This window comes from Tachyglossus aculeatus, chromosome 1, assembly GCF_015852505.1.
Source record: "Tachyglossus aculeatus isolate mTacAcu1 chromosome 1, mTacAcu1.pri, whole genome shotgun sequence".
NCBI classification, from domain to species: Eukaryota; Metazoa; Chordata; class Mammalia; order Monotremata; family Tachyglossidae; genus Tachyglossus; species Tachyglossus aculeatus.
In genome coordinates, this window is record NC_052066.1 from 21,700,008 (window position 1) to 21,722,853 (window position 22,846).

The 22,846-nt window shown below is 45.6% G+C and overlaps 1 protein-coding gene and 1 non-coding gene across 23 annotated transcripts in view; both read right to left on the reverse strand.

The window, feature by feature from the left end:
* The window catches only part of CLASP1 (cytoplasmic linker associated protein 1), a 442,952-nt gene that overhangs the window by 26,530 nt on the left and 393,576 nt on the right, over window positions 1-22,846 (reverse strand). The window lies entirely within an intron of this gene.
* Window positions 14,584-14,721, reverse strand: LOC119937597. Its single transcript, XR_005454162.1, has one exon. It is a non-coding gene; the product is annotated as a small nucleolar RNA SNORA7 (small nucleolar RNA).

The following is a 22,846-nucleotide window of genomic DNA, read 5'->3' on the forward strand; positions in this document are numbered from 1 at the left end:
CATGGGGCTTGCAGTCTTAATCTGGGAGAAGCAGCGTGGCTCAGTGGAAAGAGCCCGGGCTTTGGAGTCAGAGGTCATGGGTTCAAACCCCAGCTCCTCTGCTTGTCAGCTGTGTGACTCTAGGCAAGTCACTTTGCTTCTCCCCCTCTCCATCCCCTCCATCTTATCTTCTTCCCTTCCCCACAGCACCTGTATATATATATATATATATATATATATATATATATATATATATATATATATATGTACATATTTATTACTTTATTTATTTTACTTGTACATATCTATTCTATTTATTTTATTTTGTTAGTATGTTTGGTTTTGTTCTCTGCCTCCCCCTTTTAGACTGTGAGCCCACTGTTGGGTAGGGACTGTCTCTATATGTTGCCAACTTGTACTTCCCAAGCGCTTAGTACAGTGCTCTGCACACAGTAAGCACTCAGTAAATATGATTGATTGATTGATTCTCTGTGCCTCAGTTCCCTCATCTGTAAAATGGGGATTAAGACTGTGAGCCCCACGTCTCACATTGTATCCTCCCCAGTGCTTAGAACAGTGCATTGCACATAGTAAGCGCTGAACAAATACCATTATTATTATTATTATTGTCAGCTGTGTGATGTTGGGCAAGTCACTTAACTTGATGTTGGGCAAGTCACTTAACTTCCCTGTGCCTCATTTCCCTCATCTGTAAAATGGGGATTAAGATTGTGAGCCCCCCGTGGGACAACCTGATCACCTTGTAACTTCCCCAGCGCTTAGAACAGTGCTTTGCACATAGTAAGTGCTTAATAAATGCCATCATTACAGTGCTCTGCACATAGTAAGTGCTCAATAAATACGATTCATTGATTGATTGATCATTATTATTATTATTAATCCCCAATTTGCAGATGAGGTAACTGAGGCCCACGGAAGTTAAGTGACTTGCCCAAGGTCACACAGCAGACAAGTGGCGGAGCCAGGATTAGAACCCACATCCTCTGGTTCCCAAGTTCATGTTCTCACCATTAGGCGAAAAATATTATTATTATCATGGTGGGCAGGTGACTCCACTCCACAGCTCTTAGTACCCGTCTCGGTCAAACAGAGGTTTCAAATCAGCCTGACTTTGTCTGACACCTCACACAGCACCTTTCTTTGTTTTCAACATTTCTTTTTCCACGCTTACCCTGCCCGGGGGCCCTGCTTGATCAAATACAATTATTATGATGATGATTATTAAATAATGGGGCCATTTCAGGCACTTGGATGAATGTATACTACAATTAAGTGATAATCCCTTCAGAAGTACAAAGCCCTGCTCAGAGAGACTGAAGAATCAACGCAACCACCAACTTGCTTGTGCTGTAGAAATACTAACGTCCTTTATACAGTTCTCGCGACTCCGAAGCCCGAAGCATTTAGGAAGTTTGAAGGACGGAATGAATACAGAAGCCAAAAGATCTCTCGTCTTAAGGTCGCAGCTGGAGACTTTATATGGCGCACAGTGTTGAAAGGACAGGGACTTCCTTTCCTTCAGCGCCGGCCTGGCGCGTGAGCTCGCAAGATGGTGGCTCCGGCCGGAGCGGATGAGGTCACTGAGTCCCAGGGAAGTGAAGTGGCTTGCCCAAGGTCACACGGCGGATGGGTGGCGGAGCCGGGATCGGAACCCGTGACCGCCTGATTCCCGGGCCCGTGCTCTATCCACTACTCGGGAAGCAGCCTGGCTCAGTGGAAAGAGCCCGCGCTTGGGAGTCAGAGGTCACGGGTTCTAATCCCGGCTCCACCAAGTGTGTGACTTTGGGCAAGTCACTTCACTTCTCTGGGCCTCAGTTCCCTCATCTGTAAAATGGGGATTAAGACTATGAGCCCCACGTGGGACAATCTGCATCTTGTATCCTCCCCAGAGCTTAGAACAGTGCCTTGCACGTAGTAAGCGCTTAACACATACCATGATTATTATTATTATTATTAATCAATCAATCGTATTTATTGAGTGCTTACTGTGTGCAGAGCACTGTACTAAGCGCTTGGGAAGTACAAGTTGGCAACATATAGAGACGGTCCCTACCCAACAGTGGGCTTACAGTCTAGAAGTCTATTACGCCATGCTGCTTTTCCGAAGGGCGGAGAGCTTCGCGGACAGGCCCACCGGGACGGCCTCGGCTCTCTCTCCCTCCAAGTTCCCGGGAAGCACTTGTGTTTGGATTGGCAGTGTGTTGTGTGTGCCAATGTGTGTGTGTGTGTGTGCCATTGTATGTGTGCCTGTGTGTCAGGGCGGGGGGAAAGAAGGGAGCCCGTTGTTGGGTAGGGACTGTCTCTGTTGCCAAACTGTACTTCCCAAGCACTTAATACAGTGCTCTGCACACAGTAAGCGCTCAATACACACGATTGAATGGAATGGAATGGTATTTACTGAACCATACTGCACAGCCAGCCCGCTAGCAATATTAATAATAATGGTATTTGTTAAGCACTTACTATGTGCCAAGCTCTGTCTTAAACCCTGAGGTAGATAGAAGATAAGCAGCATGACCAGGCAGAAGAATCTGGGGTCTAATCCCAGCTCTGCCATTTGTCTGCCATGTGACCTTAGTATAATCATTTCATTTCTCTGTGCCTCGGTACATCCATCCGTAAAATGGGGATTAAGAATATGAGCATCATGTGGGTCACAGACTAGGTCCAACCTGATTAGCCTGTATCTACCTCGGTGCTTAATACCGTGCTTGGCACATAGTAAGCGCTTAACAAATAATAATCATAACAATGGTATGCAAGCGAATACAAGCGAATCAGGGGCGACATGGGGCTCACATTCTAAATAAGAGGGAGAACGGGTTTGGCTCCCCATTTTACAGATGAGGGAACTGAGGTGACTTGTCCAAGGGCACACAGGAGGTGAGTGGTGGAGCCCAGTCGCAGGCTTATAAAGGTGCAGTGGTTGTATCCAAGCCCCCAGAGATCCCTGGAGCTGATTGTTGAGAAGTATTTAGACCCCTGCATTGTGCAAAGCATTGTGCAATGCATTAGACGTTGCTGGGAGTTTAAGTGGACTTCTTTTATACAGACAGCAGGAGGACCTGCTGGGACTTTTATTTTTTCTGCGGACTGGATTCATTCTTAGCACACGATGGAAAGAAAATCATATCTTGGGGCTGTTCCTTTTTCTAATAGAATTAGTTAAGTGCTTACTATGTTCCAAGTGTGGTCTCGTATAAGAGCACGGCCCTGGGAGTCAGAAGGTCGTGGGTTCTCATCCCACGTCTGCTGCGTGACCTTAGGCAAGTCACTTCCCTTCTCTGTGCCTCTGTTACCTCACCTGGAAAATGGGAATTAAGCCCCACGTGGGACATGGTCCATGTTCAACCTGATTAGCTTGTATATAATAATAATAATGATGGCATTTGTTAAGCCCTTTCTACGTGCAAAGCACCGTTCTAAGCACTGGGGGAATACAAGGTAATCAGGTTGTCCCATGTGGGGCTCACAATCTTAATCCCCATTTTACAGATGAGGTAACTGAGGCTCAGAGAAGTCAAGTGGGTTGCCCAAGGTCACACAGCAGACACATGGCAGAGCCGGGATTCGAACCCATGACTTCTGACTCCCAAGCCGAGGCTCTTGTCACTGAGCCACGCTGTATCCAATATATTGTACTCTCCCAAGTGATTAGTACAGTGCTCTGCACGTAGTAAGCGCTCGATAAATTCAATTGATTGACTGATTTACCCAGAGCTTAGTACGGGGCCTGACATATAGTAGGAGCTTAGCAAATACCATAAATAAAAAAGCACTGTAAGTAGAAGCACTGAGGTGGGCACAAGGTAATCAGGTTGACCTCTGTCCATTTCCCACACAGGTCTCCACCCTCAGACTGTAAACAACTTTAGGGCAGGGCCCAGGTCTCTTTTTATTGTAATCAATCAATTAAGCACAGAAATATTTATGTACTGAACGCTTAGTGCGTGTAAGAGCTTGGAAGAGTACAGTAGAGTTGGTATATACGGTCCCTGCCCTCTAGGACTGTATCCAATCTGACTGGCTTGTATCCACCCCAGTGTTTAGTATAATAAAAATTATGCTATTTGTTAAGTGCTTAATAATAATAATAATAATGATAATAATGATGGAACTTGTTAAGCACTTACTATGTGCTAAGCACTGTACTAAGCGCTTAGGTAGATACAAGGCAATCAGGTTGCCCCACACAGGGCTCACAGTCTTAATCCCCATTTTACTGCTTACTATGTGCTAAGCACTGTTCTAAGCACTGGGGTAGATACAGGGTAATCAGGTTGTCCCACGTGGGGCTCACGCCTTTAATCCCCATTTTACAGATGAGGTAACTGAGGCACATAGAAGTTAAGTGACTTGCCCAAGGTCACACAGCAGACAAGTGGCAGAGGTGGGATTAGAGCCCATGTCCTCTGACTTTCAAGCCTGGGCTCTTAATGATGGCATTTATTAAGCGCTTACTATGTGCAAAGCACTGTTCCAAGCACTGGGGAGGTTACAAGGTGATCAGGCTGTCCCACGGGGGGCTCACAGTCTTAATCCCCATTTTTACAGATGAGGTAACTGAGGCCCAGAGAAGCTAAGTGACTTGCCCAAAGTCACACAGCTGACAAGTGGCGGAGCCGGGATTTGAACCCACGACCTCTGACTCCAAAGCCCGGGCTCTTTCCACTAAGCCACGCTGCTGCTGTCTGGCACATAGTAAGTGCTTAACAAATACCATTTTTTTAAAAAAGGAGCTTACAACTATACTCTCTCAAGTACTTCCTACGGTCCTTGGCATATAACAGACCCTCAACAAATCCTATTGAGGAAACGTGTGAGTCTCTCTAATAGAAAAAAAGAAGACATCAAAGACAATCCGGCTAATCAACCCCTGAGAACAGAAGTCAATGTTAAAGCCAGAGAAACCTCAGATTGAGGAATAATCAGCATCAGCAATAATAATATTAATAACTGTGGACTTTGTTAAGCACTATATACAAACCTGACAGATCTCCCCCTACCCTATTCACCGTCCCTTCTGTGGCCTCAGCACTTTTTTTTTAATTTATTTTTTTAATGGCATTTATTAAGCGCTTACTATGTGCAAAGCACTGTTCTAAGCGCTGGGGAAGTTACAAGGTGATCAGGTTGTCCCCCGGGGGGCTCACAGTCTTCATCCCCATTTTACAGATGAGGGAACTGAGGCCCAGAGAAGTTAAGTGACTTGCCAAGGTCACACAGCTGACAATTGGTGGAGCCGGGATTTGAACCCATGACCTCCGACTCCAAAGCCCGGGCTCTTTCCACTGAGCCACGCTGCTTCTCGATCTTGATCTGTACCACAGTCCAACAGCACTTCTGGACGTATCTTCATTCTCAGTGGCTTCCCTTAGCTGCCATTTATTTGAATGTCAGTATCCAAAACTAGATAATAAACCCCTTGAGGGCAGGGAGAAGTATGGCATAGTGGATAGAGACCTTCTGGGAGTCAGAGGGTTATGGGTTCCAATCTCGGCTCCGCCACTTGTCTGGTGCGTGACCTAAGGCAATCACTTCACTTCTCTGGGCCTCAGTTACTTCATTTATAAAATGGGGATTGAGACTGTGAGCCCCATGTGGGATAGGGACTGTGTCCAACCTGATTTGCTAGTAGCCACCCCAGCGCTTAGTACAGTGCCTGCTACATAATTGATAGCTGTGTTATTTGTTAAGTGCTTACTGTACTAAGCACTGGGGTGGATACAAGCAAATCGGGTCGGACACAGTCCCTGTCCCGCATGGGGCTCAAAGCAGCATGGCTTAGTGGAAATAGCATGGGCTTGGGAGCCAGAGGTCATGGGTTCGAATCCCGGCTCTGCCACTTGTCAGCTGTGTGACCTCGGGCAAGCCACTTAACTTCTCTGTGCCTCAGTGACCTCATCTGTAAAATGGGGATTAAGACTGTGAGCCCCACATGGGACAACCTGACCACCTTGTATTCCCCCCAGCGCTTAGAACAGTGCTTCGCACATAGTAAGCGCTTAACAAATACCATTATTATTAATCCCCATTTTACAGATGCGGTACCTGAGGACCAGCAAAGTGACTGACTTGCCCAAGAGCACACAGCAGACAAGTGGCGGGGTGCTTAACAAATACCGTAATTATTATCATTATTTTCATTATTGCGTCCCTCCCGAAGGGTAGGGCTGTTTGATCGGGATGTAGTCCATGGCTGAGAATGCAGATACTTGTCCTCCATCCTACTGTATAATGCAAATCTCCGAGCTTCTGGACGGCTGCCTAACCAGAGGGGACTCAGGGTTCTCGTCCCCGGGGTTCGTTGTAACACAAGACCCAATAATTATAAACGGAAGCAAACGGAAGGAAAGCAAAACACTGTCGATGAAAGGGAAGAAGAAAAACACCTCGGGCCCCCTAATCAAACAGAAGTAGCAAAAAATGAAGGAGAAGAACGGATCAAGACGCCTGCGATTTTATATATAGTTACTCTGCTGACGTGCTGTCAAATACGATGCTTCTTAGAGAGTCACAGATAAGTCAGTGGGACCTAGTGGATAGAGTATGGACCAGAAGGACCTGGGTTCCAATCCCGGCTCTGCCGCTTGACTGCTGTGTGACCTTGGGTAAGTCACTTCACTTCTCTGGGCCTTGGTTTCCCCATCTGGAAAATGGGGATTGAGACTGTGAGCCCCACGTGGGACAGGGACTGTGTCCAACCCGATTTGCTTGTATTCCCCAGAGTTTAGTACAGTACCTGCCTCTTAGTAAGCGCTTAACAAATACTATTATTATTATTAGTTCCAGCTTTACCACTAGCCTGATGGGTGACCTTGGGTAAGTCATTTGGCTTCACTGTACCTCACTTTCTTTCTCTGTTAGATCAATAATGGTACTTCTTGAGCGCTTTTTGTTTTCAGAACACTGTACTAAGTGCTTGGGAGAGAACAGTAAGACAGAGTCAATAAACAAGTTCTCTGCTCACAACAAGCTAAAGTGATACAATGTCTGTTCTACTTCTCTCTTACACCCATGTGGAATGGGGGCTGTATCATCATCATCATCATCATTATTATTATTACATTATAATCATTAGTATTTTTAAGCACCTTCTATGTGTCCTCCCTCTGCACATCCGCCAAGCTAGCTCTCTTCCTCCCTTCAAGGCCCTACTGAGAGCTCACCTCCTCCAGGAGGCCTTCCCAGACTGAGCCCCCTTTTTCCTCTCCTCCTCCCCATCGCCCCCCGCCCTACCTCCTTCCCCTCCCCATAGCACTTCTATATATTTGTACAGATTTATAACTCTACTTTACTTGTACATATTTACTACTGTATTTTATTAATGATATGCATATAGCTATAATTCTATTTATTCTGACGGTATTGACACCTGTCTACATGTTTTGTTTTGTTGTCTGTCTCCCCCTTCTAGACTGTGAGCCCGTTGTTGGGTAGGGACCGTCTCTATATGTTGCCGACTTGTACTTCCCAAGCGTTTAGTACAGTGCTCTGCACACAGTAAGTGCTCAATAAATACGAATGAATGAATGAATGAATGAATGAATGAATGTGCCACACATTGTACTAAGCACTGGGGTAGATACAAGTTACTCAGGTTGGACACAGTCCATGGCCACTTGGGGTCCACACGCTAAGTACTGGGGAGACAGGTATTTAATCCCTATTCTACAGTTGAGGAAGCTGAAGCACAGAAAAGTTAAGTGACTTGCCCAAGTCACCCAGCAAGCACTTGACAGGGGTAGGATTAGAACCCAGGTCCTCTGGCTCCCAGCCCCATGCTCTTTCCACTAGGCCACACTGCTTCTCCAATCTGTAGCCAATCTGATTACCTTATAACTATCCCGCTGCTTAATAAAGTGCTTGGAAAATAGTAAGTGCTTAATAAATACCATGCTTCTTATGTACTAAATTTAGATTTCTTTATGTGTACTGTTTCTGTGAACCTGATTAATAATACTACTACTAATAATAATCATGGTATTTGTTAAAGTGCTTACTATGTGCCAAGCACTGTCCTAAGCGCTGGGGGAGATACAAGGTTATCAAGTTGTCCCACGTGGGGCTCACAGTCTTAATCCCCATTTTACAGATAAGGGAACCGAGGCACAGAGAGGTGAAGTGACTTGCCCGAAGTCACACAGATGCCAAGTCGCGGAGCCGGGATGAGGGCTGGGATAAGAACCCACGACCTCTGACTCCCAAGCCCGTGCCCTTGGAGGCAACAAGAAGATCAGCTCAGAACTCTGGGATCTGTTCAGCCTCCTCTAGCAGGAGATTGATCCCTAATCCAAAAACAACTACAGTTATGGAGGAAACCAACCTGCTGGTTTATCCACTCCTTCAAAGGTTCATTTCTGCATTCCCTTCTGTTCCCCAACTACTCCCATTCCTTTGGACAACTCATTTGCTCCCATGGTTTCAACTACCACCTTTCAATCAATCAATCAATCAATCGTATTTATTGAGCGCTTACTGTGTGCAGAGCACTGTACTAAGCGCTTGGGAAGTACAAGTTGGCAAATCTACATCTCCAGCCTTGATCTCTCTCCCTCTCTGCAGTCTCACATTTCCCCCTGCCTTCAAGACATCTCTACTTAGATGTACTGCTGTCAGCTCAAACTTAACATGTCCAAAACCGAACTCCTTATCTTTCCAACTAAACCCTGTCCGCCCCCTGATTTCCCCATCACTGTGGACGGCACCACCATCCTTCCTTCCTCATGAGCCCATAACCTTGGTGTTACCTGAATCTCTCTCATTCAACCCGGATGTTCAATCTGTCACTAAATCCTGTCAGGTCGACCTTCACGACGTCGCTGAAATCTTCCTTTCTCCATCCAAACTGCCAAATTAATCCTTGATTAACGTATCAGCCTTCTTGCTGACCTCCCTGCCTCATGTCTCTCCCCACTCCGGTCCGTACTTCTGCTGCTCGGATCATTTTTCTACAAAAACGTTCACGCCATGTTTCCCCACTCCTCAAGAACCTGCAGTGGCTGTCCATCCACCTCCACTTCAAACAGAATCTCATTCATTCAATCATATTTATTGAGCGCTTACCGTGTGCAGAGCACTGTACTAAGCGCTTGGAAAGTACAAGTCGGCAACATCTAGAGACGGTCCCTACCCAACAGCGGGCTCACAGTCTAGAAGGGGGAGACAGGCAACAAAACAAAACGTATTAACAAAATAAAATAAAGAGAATAGTAAATATGTACAAGTAAAATAAATAGAGTGATAAATCTGTACAAACATATATACAGGTGCTGTGGGGAGGGGAAGGAGGTAGGGCAGGGGGATGGGGAGGGGGAGAGGAAGGAGGGGGCTCAGTCTGGGAAGGCCTAATCAGCTTTAAACCCCAGTCACCAGGCCCCCACACCCCCCAGGCCCCACCTCACTACTCTCCTAATACAACCCTGCCGGTCCACTTCACTTCTCTAATTCTAACCTACTCACCTCATCCTCAATCTCATCAATCTCACCGCCAGCCTCTCGCTCACATCCGGCCTCTGGCCTGGAATGTCCTCCCTCTTCATATCCACCAGACAATGACTCTCCCCACCTTCAAAGCCTTATTGAAGGCACATCTCCTCCAAGAGGACTTCCCTGATTAAGCCCCTCTATCCACTGTCCTCTGCATCATCCTTATTTGCTCCCTTTATTCACCCCGGCCTCAGCCCCACAGCACTTATGTACATCTCTAGACAGTCAGCTCATTACAGGTAGCAAACATATGCGCTAATTTGGTTGTATTGCACTCTCCCAAGCGTTTAGTACAGTGCTCTGCACATAGTAACTGCTCAATAAATTCCACTGATTGATAGCCACTATTTATTTATATTCATGTCTGTCTCTATTCACTCTCCTCTGCATTATCCTTATTTGCTCTCTTTATTTACCCCGGCCTCAGCCCCACAGCACTTATGTACATCTCTAGACAGTCAGCTTGTTATAGGTAGCAAACATATACGCTAATTCGCTTGTGTTGCACTCTCCCAAGCGTTTAGTACAGTGCTCTGCACATAGTAACTGCTCAATAAATTCCACTGATTGACTGATAGCCACTATTTATTTATATTCATGTCTGTCTCTATCCACTCTCCTCTGCATCATCCTTATTTGCTCCCTTTATTTACCCCGGCCTCAGCCCCACAGCACTTATGTACATCTCTAGACAGTCAGCTCATTATAGGTAGCAAACATATGCGCTAATTCGGTTGTATTGCACTCTCCCAAGCGTTTAGTACAGTGCTCTGCACATAGTAACTGCTCAATAAATTCCACTGATTGACTGATAGCCACTATTTATTTATATTCATGTCTGTCTCTATCCACTCTCCTCTGCATCATCCTTATTTGCTCCCTTTATTTACCCCGGCCTCAGCCCCACAGCACTTATGTACATCTCTAGACAGTCAGCTCATTATAGGTAGCAAACATATGCGCTAATTCGGTTGTATTGCACTCTCCCAAGCGTTTAGTACAGTGCTCTGCACATAGTAACTGCTCAATAAATTCCACTGATTGACTGATAGCCACTATTTATTTATATTCATGTCTGTCTCTATCCACTCTCCTCTGCACCATCCTTATTTGCTCCCTTTATTTACCCCGGCCTCAGCCCCACAGCACTTACGTACATCTCTAGACAGTCAGCTCATTATAGGTAGCAAACATACGCGCTAATTCGGTTATATTGCACTCTCCCAAGCGTTTAGTACAGTGCTCTGCACATAGTAACTGCTCAATAAATTTCACTGATTGACTGATAGCCACTATTTATTTATATTCATGTCTGTCTCCCTCTCTAGACTGTAAACTCATTTTGGGCAGGGAATGTATCTACCAACTGTATTATAACAACATATATTGTACTCTCCCAAAACCTTAGCACAGTACTTCACAGTGAGTAAGCGCTCAATAAATAATGAATGAATGAATGAATAAATAAGATGGATTGATTGACTGATTCAAAATGGAGGCCAATGCCATCTACCGGAAAAGAATCAACCTATCAGCCAGTGATATTTACGGAGCACTTACCATCTGCCGAGCACTGTACTAAGCACTTTGCAAAGTACAACAGAAGAGTTGGTACACACAATCCTCGCCCACAAGGAGCTTACAGTCTATGTGTGGAAATTCATTCATTCATTCATTCATTCAATCGTATTTATTGAGTGCTTACTGTGTGCAGAGCACTGTACTAAGCGCTTGGGAAGTACAAGTTGGCAACACACGGAGACGGTCCCTACCCAACAACGGGCTCACAGTCTAGAAGGGGGAGACAGACAACAAAACAAAACATATTAACAAAGTAAAATAAATAGAATAGTAAATATGTACAAGGAAATGTGACAGGGATACTTTCAGTGTCTATATACCTTGTTCAGCAAAACAAGGGACCCTTTATACGTCCTCTGAAGGATCCCCCCCCACCCCGGGTTCATTAATTGAATTCTTCAAAAACACCTTTTCAAAACCTGGGCAGAAGTGTCAACAAAGGACAAGAACCTATGACCCGCCAATCCAGAGCTGATAGCACTACCAACCACACCTGGTGTGACTAGAGCCCAAGTTAATTTTTCACAAATTCAACAGAACTATGGAAAAAAAATCATATCTTTATATGATTTTTTTTAGCAATATACAAATATATGAGAAGCAGCATGGCGCAGTAGAAAAGCACAGGCATGGGAGTCAGGAGGTCAAGGGTTCGAATTCCAGCTTTGCCACTTGTCTGCTGTGTGACCTTAGGCAGGTCACTTCACTTCTCTGGGCCTCAGTTACCTCAAATGTAAAATGGGGATTGAGACTGTGAGCCCCACATGGGAGAGGGACTGTGTTCAATTTGATTTGTTTGTATCCACCCCAGTGCTTAGTACAGTACCTGGCACTTACTAAATATCATCATCATCATCATCATCATCAAATATATCATAATAATAATAATAATAATATCATCTATTCTCCAAGTCAGGAAAATACTTGTAAATGTGAGAGGCTACTGGGGACAAAGTGGAAGGTCAAAGCCATAAACTTTTCAAATTTTCTATGGTGAGCATGCAGAACAGGTGGATGTGGTCATTTGATAATGGAAGGCAACCACAGGAGGAAAAGAACAATTACATAAAATTGAACGATCAGTTGAACAGGCAAAAATTAATTGCCTGGAATGAACGGGAAGACGATCACAGTTTCACCATTTGAAATTCAAAACCAATCAGACAAGTACCAAATAATGGATACTTTTATTGATGCATCTCTCTCTCTGTCTCTCTCTCTGTCTCTCTCTGTCTCTCTCTGTCTCTCTCTCTCTCTCTCTCTCTCTCTTTCTCTCTCGCCTGGACTTGGGAGTAAAACGTCATGGGTTTGAATTCCAGCTCCGCCACTTAGCTGTGTGACCTTGGGAAAGCCACTTAACTTCTCTGTGCCTCAGTTCCCTCATCTGTAAAATGGGGATTAAGACTGTGAGCCCCACCTGGGACAACCTGATCACCTTGTATCCCTCCAGCGCTTAGAACAGTGCACCGCACATAGTAAGCGCTTAACAAACACCATCACTATTATTATTACTATTTCTCTCTCTCTCTCTCTCTCAGATTTGGGTGCCTACCATGGATGAAAGTGAGGATAATCGTGAATGGGTACAGGGGGAAGGAAAAATAGGCCCCTGGAATGAGTAGCCCCATGCACTATCATCTTCTCCTTCGCAAAATAGAAGGAAAAGAAAGCTATAATTCCATGCAGGGACATCACCACATTTTGGAATAAAAAAATTCCAGCAAAGTAATATGTGAACGGCTGACCCTGCCCTTTTCATAGACTCTGGAATTTTTCTTTGGATCCAACAGTGGAGCAAAAAACTGGAAGTCTGGAGTCCTGGGTTCTACCCCTGGCTCACCACTTGCCTGCTGTGAGTTTTTGGGCAAGTCACTTAACATCTCTGTGCCTCCATTTCCTCATCTCTAAAACGGAAATAAAATACCTATTCTCCTAAACAATTAATCAATCATATTTACTGAGCATTTACTGAGCACAGAGAGCTGTACTATGGGCTTGGGAGAGTACAATATCACAGAGTTGGTAGGCAAGTTCCCTGTCCACTCCCTTAAGACTGTGAGATGCATGTGAGTCAGAGTCTGAGTCCCAACTGATTAACTTGTATCTATTCCAATGTCTACCACAGTGCTTTGGACATGATAATGACTTTAATAAACACCACTGCTGTCTCTGCTTCCCTGTTGTTAACAACTCCACAGTGGGGTAAGTGCAAGGCAAGGTATTCAATCACTCTGTTTTATTCTGGGTACTGATTTGAACACATTCCCTGCCCTCTAGACTATGAGCTCATTGTGGCCAGGGAATGTGTCTGCTTATTGTTGTATCGTACTCTCCCCGGGGCTTTGTACAGTGCTCTGCACACAGTAAGCACTCAATAAATATGATTGACTGACCGGGTAAAGAGAAGTGAGAGAGGAAGTCAAAATGACCAAAATGGACTCTTAATCCAGATTCCCTTCTGTCCCCCACTAGTAGAATAATAGTCATAACAGTCCTAGTGAAGCATCTACTCTGAGCAATGGACAGAACTAAGTACTGAGAAAAATATACAGGTGAGACTTAGATGTGGTCACTAGCCCAAGAAGCTCACAATCTGAGACTCAATGGGTGAAAAGAGTGGGGACTTTTAAACAACTCTTTTTAATTGAACTTTTTCAATAGTACATGACTAAGATGTCTTCTGAATGACATTCAAGGGAATTTTCTGGCCAAGGAGTTTCGAGGATACTGAACTTGTTCCCTCAAAGACAAGGCAGGAAACAATGGCTACATCACGTGGAAACCTGAAAAACAATCCATGAGGTCGTTTTCCTTTCTTCAGTTTTTTTTTTTTTACTCTGAGGTTTAGTCCCTTTTTTTCCTTGCTGTTGTAACATGCAAAATGAAATGAAGAGGATTTAAGAGTATAACTACTAGAGATGTAACAATAGGCTTATTTATTCATTTAGAACATTACACTTTCAAAAGCAAGCCAAACCACCAGAATCTGGATGCTGATGCATTAAATACCAAGGTCTTTGTGAGCAACAGGAAATAGTTTGTTATTTTGCCTATCCAAAAAGGTCTAGGTTGCCATTTACAATCCTGTAGACTGAAAGTTTGTTGTGGGCAGGAAATGTGTCTGTTATATTATTATACTTTATTCTCCTAAGTGCTTAGCACAGTGCTCTACAAGCATTAAGCGCTCAATAAATGCGAGTGATTGATTTACAGATTTCCCCAAAACCTGATACGTTAAGAAAAGGAATGTTCTTTTCCATGGTCTTTGTCTAAGGCAGGTCTGGCTTCTTTGTTGTTGTCTTAATGATGTCGAGTCGCATCCGACCCATAACGACGTCATGGACACTTCTCTACCAGAACGCCTCATCTGCAATTGTTCTGGTAGTGGATCCATGGAGTTTTCTTGGTAAAAAGCTGGAAGTTGCTTACCATTGCCTCTTTCCGCACAGTCAACTTGACTCTCCGCCCTTGACTCTCTCCCTCATGGCTGCTGCCCAGCACAGGTGAGTTTTCACTTGTGGCAGATTGCCTTCCATTCGCTAGCCACTGCCCAAGCTAAGAATGGAATGGATATGCCTCTGCCTGACCCTCCTTCCTTTAGTCGGAACTGGTAGAGTACTGGAAACTCTCCAGGTGCGACCCTGAGAGGGGTTCTGGCTTCAGGGGGAAGGTTAAATGGCAATACTTTTATCAGACTTTTACCAATCAATCTGCGCATCAGGCAGAAACTCCTCACCCTGGGCTTCAAGGCTGTCCATCCCCTCGCCCCCTCCTACCTCACCTCCCTTCTCTCCTTCTCCAGCCCAGCCCGCACCCTCCGCCCCTCCGCTGCTAATCTCCTCACCGTACCTCGCTCTCGCCTGTCCCGCCATCGACCCCCGGCCCACGTCATCTCCCGGGCCTGGAATGCCCTCCCTCTGCCCGTCCGCCAAGCTAGCTCTCTTCCTCCCTTCAAGGCCCTACTGAGAGCTCACCTCCTCCAGGAGGCCTTCCCAGACTGAGCCCCTTCCTTCCTCTCCCCCTCGTCCCCCTCTCCATCCCCCCATCTTACCTCCTTCCCTTCCCCACAGCACCTGTATATATGTTTGTACATATTTATTACTCTATTTATTTATTTTACTTGTACATATCTATTCTATTTATTTTATTTTGTTAGTATGTTTGGTTTTGTTCTCTGTCTCCCCCTTTTAGACTGTGAGCCCACTGTTGGGTAGGGACTGTCTCTATATGTTGCCAATTTGTACTTCCCAAGCGCTTAGTACAGTGCTCTGCACATAGTAAGCGCTCAATAAATACGATTGATGATGTTGATGATGATCAGACAGAAACTTTTACTATGAGAGAGCTGATGCCCAATGAAATCTTTTTGTATAAGAAAGACACGGTGATATGGTTAGGAAGTTTACTTATGTCAGCCAAAAACCTCTCACACTATGGTCTTGCTGATACTGACAAGGGTTCTAAACAATTCTGCATCTGGCTTCCAGATCCATCTTGTTGAAATCAAAATGGTGGTCTTTTTTTTTTTTTATTGCATGTGATAATTTCTTACCATGTGCCAGTCACTGTACTAAGTGCTGGGATACAGACACACCAATCAGCCAATCCTTCACAAAAGGAATCCTGCTGTCGACATAGCCCATCATCATCATCATCAATCGTATTTATTGAGCACTTACTATGTGCAGAGCACTGTACTAAGCGATTGGGAAGTACAAATTGGCAACATATAGAGACGGTCCCTACCCAACAGTGGGCTCACAGTCTAAAAGGGGGAGACAGAGAATAAAACCAAACATACTAACAAAATAAAATAAATGGAATAGATATGTACAAGTAAAATAGAGTAATAAATATGTACAAACATATATACATATATACAGGTGCTGTGGGGAAGGGAAGGAGGTAAGATGGGGGGGACGGAGAGGGGGACGAGGGGGAGAGGAAGGAAGGGGCTCAGTCTGGGAAGGCCTCCTGGAGGAGGTGAGCTCTCAGCAGGGCCTTGAAGGGAGGAAGAGAGCTAGCTTGGCGGAGGGGCTGAAGCTCAATCATGAATCAATGACTAGTTAGAGAAGCAGCCTGGCTCAGTGGAAAGAGCATGGGCTTTGGAGTCAGAGGTCATGGGTTCGAATCCCGGCTCCACCCAAATGTCTGTTGTGTGACCTTGGGCAAGTCACTTAACTTCTCTGAGCCTCAGTTACCTCATCTGTAAAATGGGGATTAAGACTGTGAGCCCCACATGGGACAACTTAGTCACCTTGTATCTCCCCAAGCACTTAGAACAGTGCTTTGCACATAGTAAGCGCTTAACAAATGCATATATATATATGCATATATATATATAGTTCCTTTTAAAAAGGTTATTTAAATTATTAATGCTGATAACGATGATAATAGTAGCTGTGATATTTGTTATGCGCTATGTGTCAAGCACTATACTAATTGCTGGGATAGAGTTCAGATAAATTAGGTTGGACTGTCTATTTACTATTCTATTTTACTATTCTATTTATTTTATTTTGTTAATATGTTTTGTTCTGTTGTCTGTCTCCCCCTTCTAGACTGTGAGCCCGCTGTTGGGTAGGGACTGTCTCTATATGTTGCCAACTTGTACTTCCCAAGCGCTTAGTACAGTGCTCTGCACACAGTAAGCGCTCAATAAATACGATTGAATGAATGAATGAATGAATGAATGAATGAATGAATGAATGGGGCTCACAGTCTAAATCAGAGGAAAGGGGTTTCAGTCTCCATTTTACAGATGAGGTATCTGAGATCCTGGGACGTTATGTGACTTGCCCAAGATTCTACAACAAACAGAAGCCGGAGCCAGGATTAGAATCCAGGTCCCTGCTCTTTCCACTAAGCCACACCGCTTCTTTTAGAAATAGATCAATCAATGATAAAGGTAATATACTATCCCCTCCAGTTGCTGAGATGCTTCAGGAAAAATTCCTTCATTCATTCAATCCATTCATTCAATAGCATTTATTGAGCACTTACAGTGTGCACAGCACTGTACTGAGCACTTGGAAAGTACAATTCAGCAACAGATAGAGGCAATCCCTACCCAACAACAGGCTCACAGTCTAGAAGGGGGAGACAGACAACAAAACAAAACAAGTAGATGGTGTCACTACCATTGAAATAGATAAATAGAATTATGGAAAAAAGGAAAAATGTAGACATAAGCTCCTGAAAGATGGTTAGGGCAGTCAAGACATAGCTGAAGCTCTATTCAGGCCTTTAGTCAGATGATTGGTAATTAAAGATAGTGAAGCACTGTGGCCTAATGGAAAGATCACGGGCCTGCAAGGACCTGGGTATGGCTCAGTGGAAAGAGCACAGGCTTTGGAGGCAGAGTTCATGGGTTTGAATCCCGGCTCCACCAACTGTCAGCTGTGTGACTTCGGGCAAGTCACTTAGCTTCTCTGTGCCTCAGTTACCTCATCTGTAAAATGGGGATGAAGACTGTGAGCCCCCCGTGGGACAACCTGATCACCTTGTAAGCTCCCCAGTGCTTAGAACACTGCTTTGCACACAGTTAGCACTTAATAAATGCTATCATTATTAAGCTAATCAGGTTGGACACAATCCGTGTACCACATGGAGCCCCCAGTTTTATTCCCCATTGTACAGAAGATAAGGTACCTGAGATCCAGAGAGGTGAAGGGACTTCCCAAGGTCACACAGCTGTCCCGCCATCGACCCCTGGCCCACGTCATCCCCCGGGCCCGGAATGCCCTCCCTCTGCCCATCCGCCAAGCTAGCTCTCTTCCTCCCTTCAAGGCCTTACTAAGAGCTCACCTCCTACAGGAGGCCTTCCCACACTGAGCCCCTTCCTTCCTCTCCCCCTTGTCCCCCTCTCCATCCCCCCATCTTACCTCCTTCCCTTCCCCACAGCACCTGTATATATGTATATATGTTTGTACATATTCATTACTCTATTTATTTATTTATTTATTTTACTTGTACATATCTATTCTATTTATTTTATTTTGTTAGTATGTTTGGTTTTGTTCTCTGTCTCCCCCTTTTAGACTGTGAGCCCACTGTTGGGTAGGGACTGTCTCTATATGTTGCCAATTTGTACTTCCCAAGCGCTTAGTACAGTGCTCTGCACATAGTAAGCGCTCAATAAATACGATTGATTGATTGACTGATTGATTGACCGTCTCTATATGTTGCCAACTTGTACTTCCCAAGCGCTTACTACAGTGCTCTGCACACAGTAAGCGCTCAATAAATACAATTGATTGATTGATTGACCAGTGGAAGGGCCAAGATTAGAACCCAGATCTATCTGACTCCTAGGCCTGTGCTCTATCCACTAAGCCACACTGCTTCTCCATCATTTCCGAGGGGATCATTATGCTCCGTCTACTTAGCCACTGCTCTATCTACAGGAACACAGATACTGCTTTCACCTTCTGGTCCTCCTAACCTCATTCTCGCACCTGCCTCCAATGACCCCTGACCCAGGCCGTTCCCCCTGCTTGGAACTCTCTCCCCACTTCAAATCCACCAGACCTCAGCTCTCCCCCACCGTCAGAGCCCTGAAGCAGCGTGGTTCAGTGGAGAAAGCCCGGGCTTGGGAGTCAGAGGTCATGGGTTCTAATCCCAGCTCCGCCACTTGTCAGCTGTGTGACTTTGAGCAAGTCACTTCACTTCTCTGGGCCTCAGTTCCCTCATCTGGAAAATGGGGATGAGGACTGTGAGCCCCCCGTGGGAAAACCTGATCACCTTGTTATCCCCCCAAGTGCTTAGAACAGTGCTCGGCACATAGTAAGTGCTTAACAAATGCCATTATTATTATTATTATTATTATTATTCTGAAATTTCCTTTTACCCCCTGAAGCTTTCCATTGTATTTCCCTTCCCTGCAGATTACATCCTCCCAACTAGCAGCGGACACATTTTGCACTCACAACTTCCCATCACACTTTTGTGCATATCGCTTCACCTACCCTGTTTTCGAGCACTTTTTCCACCTATCTGAAATTGCTAATATGTTTGCTTTCCCTAGCAGCGGACACATTTTGCACTCACAACTTCCCAACACACTTTTGTGCGTATCGCTTCACCTACCCTGTTTTCGAGCACTTTTTCCACCTATCTGAAATTGCTAATATGTTTGCTTTCCCTACCAGCGGGCACATTTTGCACTCACAACTTCCCATCGCACTTTTGTGCGTATCGCTTCACCTACCCTGTTTTCAAGCACTTTTTCCACCTATCTGAAATTGCTTATACTTTTGCTTTCCCCATCTGAATAAGACTGTGAGCCCTTGTGGGAGAGGAACTGTGTCCAATTCAATTTGCTTGCATCCAGTGCCTGGCATATATAATAAGCACTCAACACATACCGTTATTATTATTAGTTTGTAGGTGCTTTGTGGGAGGGGCTCATGTCTCCTAGACTGGTGGAACCCTCACGGACACTGAGGTGCCCACTTTGGGGGACCAGGAAAGCCATGCCCCCCACGGTCTTGGCACTGGGATGGGTATGCCACCTGCTTTGCCTCCACTGCTTTTGGGGCCCATCCGTCCTGCCCCTCAGAGTGGAAAAGGGGCCAGGGAGGAGCCAAGATGGTAGCACCACTCCATGCTCTCTGGTGGCAGGACCAGACCCCCGGCACAGAGGCCCGAGGGCAGAGAGCTGTTCCCGAGAAGCCGAGCTGCCCCTTCCACACACCCCCACATCCACCTTCCTCAGCCAGCTGCTGGCAGAAGGGATGGTGAGAGGTAGTTACCTAAGGCGGAACTGCTGAGCATGGCTGCCTTCCTTCCTCTCCCCCTCGCCCCCCTCTCCATCCCCCCCATCTTACGTCCTTCCCTTCCCCACAGCACCTGTATATATGTTCGTACATATTTATTACTCTATTTATTTATTTTCTTCCCCCCATCTTACCTCCTTCCCTTCCCCACAGCACCTGTATATATGTATATATGTTTGTACATATTTATTACTGTTTATTTATTTATTTTACTTGTACATATCTAGTCTATTTATTTTATTTTGTTAATATGTTTGGTTTTGTTCTCTGTCTCCCCCTTCTACACTGTGAGCCCACTGTTGGGTAGGGACTGTCTCTATATGTTGCCAACATGTACTTCCCAAGCGCTTAGTACAGTGCTCTGCACACAGGAAGCGCTCAATAAATACGAGTGATTGATTGATTGATTGATGAGGGGGACAGGGCTGAGGCCCAGCCCGGATGAGTTAACAGGCGGTGGGGGAGAAGGATGCCACCACTGCTGGTCTGGGTGGCCGGGGGCGGGCCCTCTCCCTCCCTTGTCCCCTCCCAGGTGGCTCAGGTTCAGTCCATTGCGGGTTCGGTGCCCCAGGTTCATCCGGGCTTTGGAGTCAGAGGTCATGGGTTCAAATCCGGCTCTGCCAACTGTCAGCTGGGTGACTTTGGGCAAGTCACTTAACTTCTCTGGGCCTCAGTTACCTCAACTGTAAAATGGGGATTGATACTGCGAGCCCCCTGTGGGACAACCCGAGTACCTTGTAACCTCCCCAGCGCCTAGAACAGTGCTTTGCACATAGTAAGCGCTTAATAAATGCCATCATTATTATTATTATTATCCACGGTCGCAGTGTCGGGCAGCTGCCACGGCCAAAGGCTGCGCTGCCAAGGGTCGGCTCAACGGGGCCCGGCCATCATGGGGGCTCCCGCCTGACCCCCGCCATCGGTCCCCTGCCGCTGGATGGCCGGTTCTCCACATGGCCGGTTCTCTTGGCTCCCTGGAACGAGCACGGGCTTTGGAGTCAGAGGTCATGGGTTCAAATCCCACTCTGCCAATTGTCAGCTGTGTGACTTTGGGCAAGTCACTTAACTTCTCTGGGCCTCAGTTACCTCATCTGTAAAATGGGGATTAAGATTGTGAGCCCCACGTGGGACAACCTGATCACCTTGCAACCTCCCCAGCGCTTAGAACAGTGCTTTGTACATAGTAAGCGTTTAATAAATGCCATCATTATTATTATTATTATTATTATTATTCTCCACAGGAACTTGGCACAAGGACAAGAGAGAGCGCTGCTCTCTAGCAGGACGTGCCCGGGCAGCCCGGAGCCCCATCCTCCATGCTTTCTTCCCAAGCCGGCCCCACCCATCCCGGCGCCCAGCCAGGACCAATCAATCAATCCATCGTATTTATTGAGCGCTTACCATGTGCAGAGCACTGGACTAAGCGCTTGGGAAGTACAAGTTGGCAACATACAGAGACAGTCCCTACCCAACAGTGGGCTCACAGTCTAAAAGGGGGAGACAGAGAACAAAACCAAACATACTAACAAAATAAAATAAATAGAATAGATAGGTACAAGTAAAATAAATAGAGTAATAAATATGTACAAACATATATACATATATACAGGTGGTGTGGGGAAAGGAAGGAGGTAAGATGAGGGGGATGGAAAAGGGGACAAGGGGGAGAGGAAGGAAGGGGTTCAGTCTGGGAAGGCCTCCTGGAGGAGGTGAGCTCTCAATAGGGCCTTGAAGGGAACCAGAACCAGAACCGCAAGTGGAGGACGAGGGGACGAACTTCTGAGAACCTTCCTCTTCCTCCCTCTTTCTCATTCCCCACTTTCTGTCCTCTTCCTCCCCCTCCTCTTTTTCTCCCTTCTCTTCAGGTCCAGCCTCCAAAGCCCCAACCCCAACTCTGCCCCCATGTTTAAAAGGAAAAGTGGACCTCCTCCCATCTCTGTACCTAACAGACACTCAATAAATATGACCATTAATTAATTAGGCAACTGCGCAGCCTCCTCACTGGTCTCCATGCCTCCAGTCTCTTGCCACTCCATAATGCCACTCTGATCATTTTCTTGAAATGTCACTCAGTACACCACTCTCCATTCTTTAAAACCCCTCCAGTGAGTGGCCAGCTCACTCCTCATCAAGAAAAAATACAAAAAACAACAACAAAAGACCCTTCCCATTGGCTTCAGGGTTCACCACAAACTTTCCACAGTTTTCACTTCATCCTCTAGCTTGTGTTGCTAAAACACGGCCTTCAAAACATGCCATTACTATTACTACTACTACTGCTATTACTGCTACTAAAGCTAGTAATTCTACCACTACTGCTGCTGCTACTGCCAACATTACTGTTATTAGAGAAGCAGCGTGGCTCAGTGGAAAGAGACCGGGCTTGGGAGTCAGAGGTCGTGGGTTCTAATCCTGCCCCTGCACTTAGCTGCTGTGTGACCTTGGGCAAGTCACTTAACTTCTCTGTGCCTCAATTACCTCATCTGTAAAATGGGGATTATGACTGTGAGCCCCACATGGGACACCCTGATTACCCCGTATCTACCCCAGTGCTTAGAACAGTGCTTGGCACACAGTAAGCGCTTAACAAATACCACCATTATTGTTATTATTAAAAACAATTTGCCTTTTCTTTCAAAATCTTTCACAATGGGAAGCAGCATTGTCTAGTGAACAGAGCACGGTCCTAAGTGTCTGAAGGACCTGGGTTCTAATCCTGACTCTGTCGCTCATCTGCTTGTAGACACTTGGCAAGTCACTCCACTTCTTTGTGGCTCAATTACTTCAACCGTAAAACGAGGATTAAGACGGTGAGTCCCATGTGGGACATGGACTGTGTGCAAATTAATTAACTTGTATCTATCCCAGCGCTTAGAACAGTGCCTGACACACTGTAAGCGCTTAACAAACAACATTAAAAAAAACACCTGGGTTTTAATCCTGTTTCTGCCACTCACCTGCTGCGTGATCTAGGGCAAGTCACTTCACTTCTCTGTGGC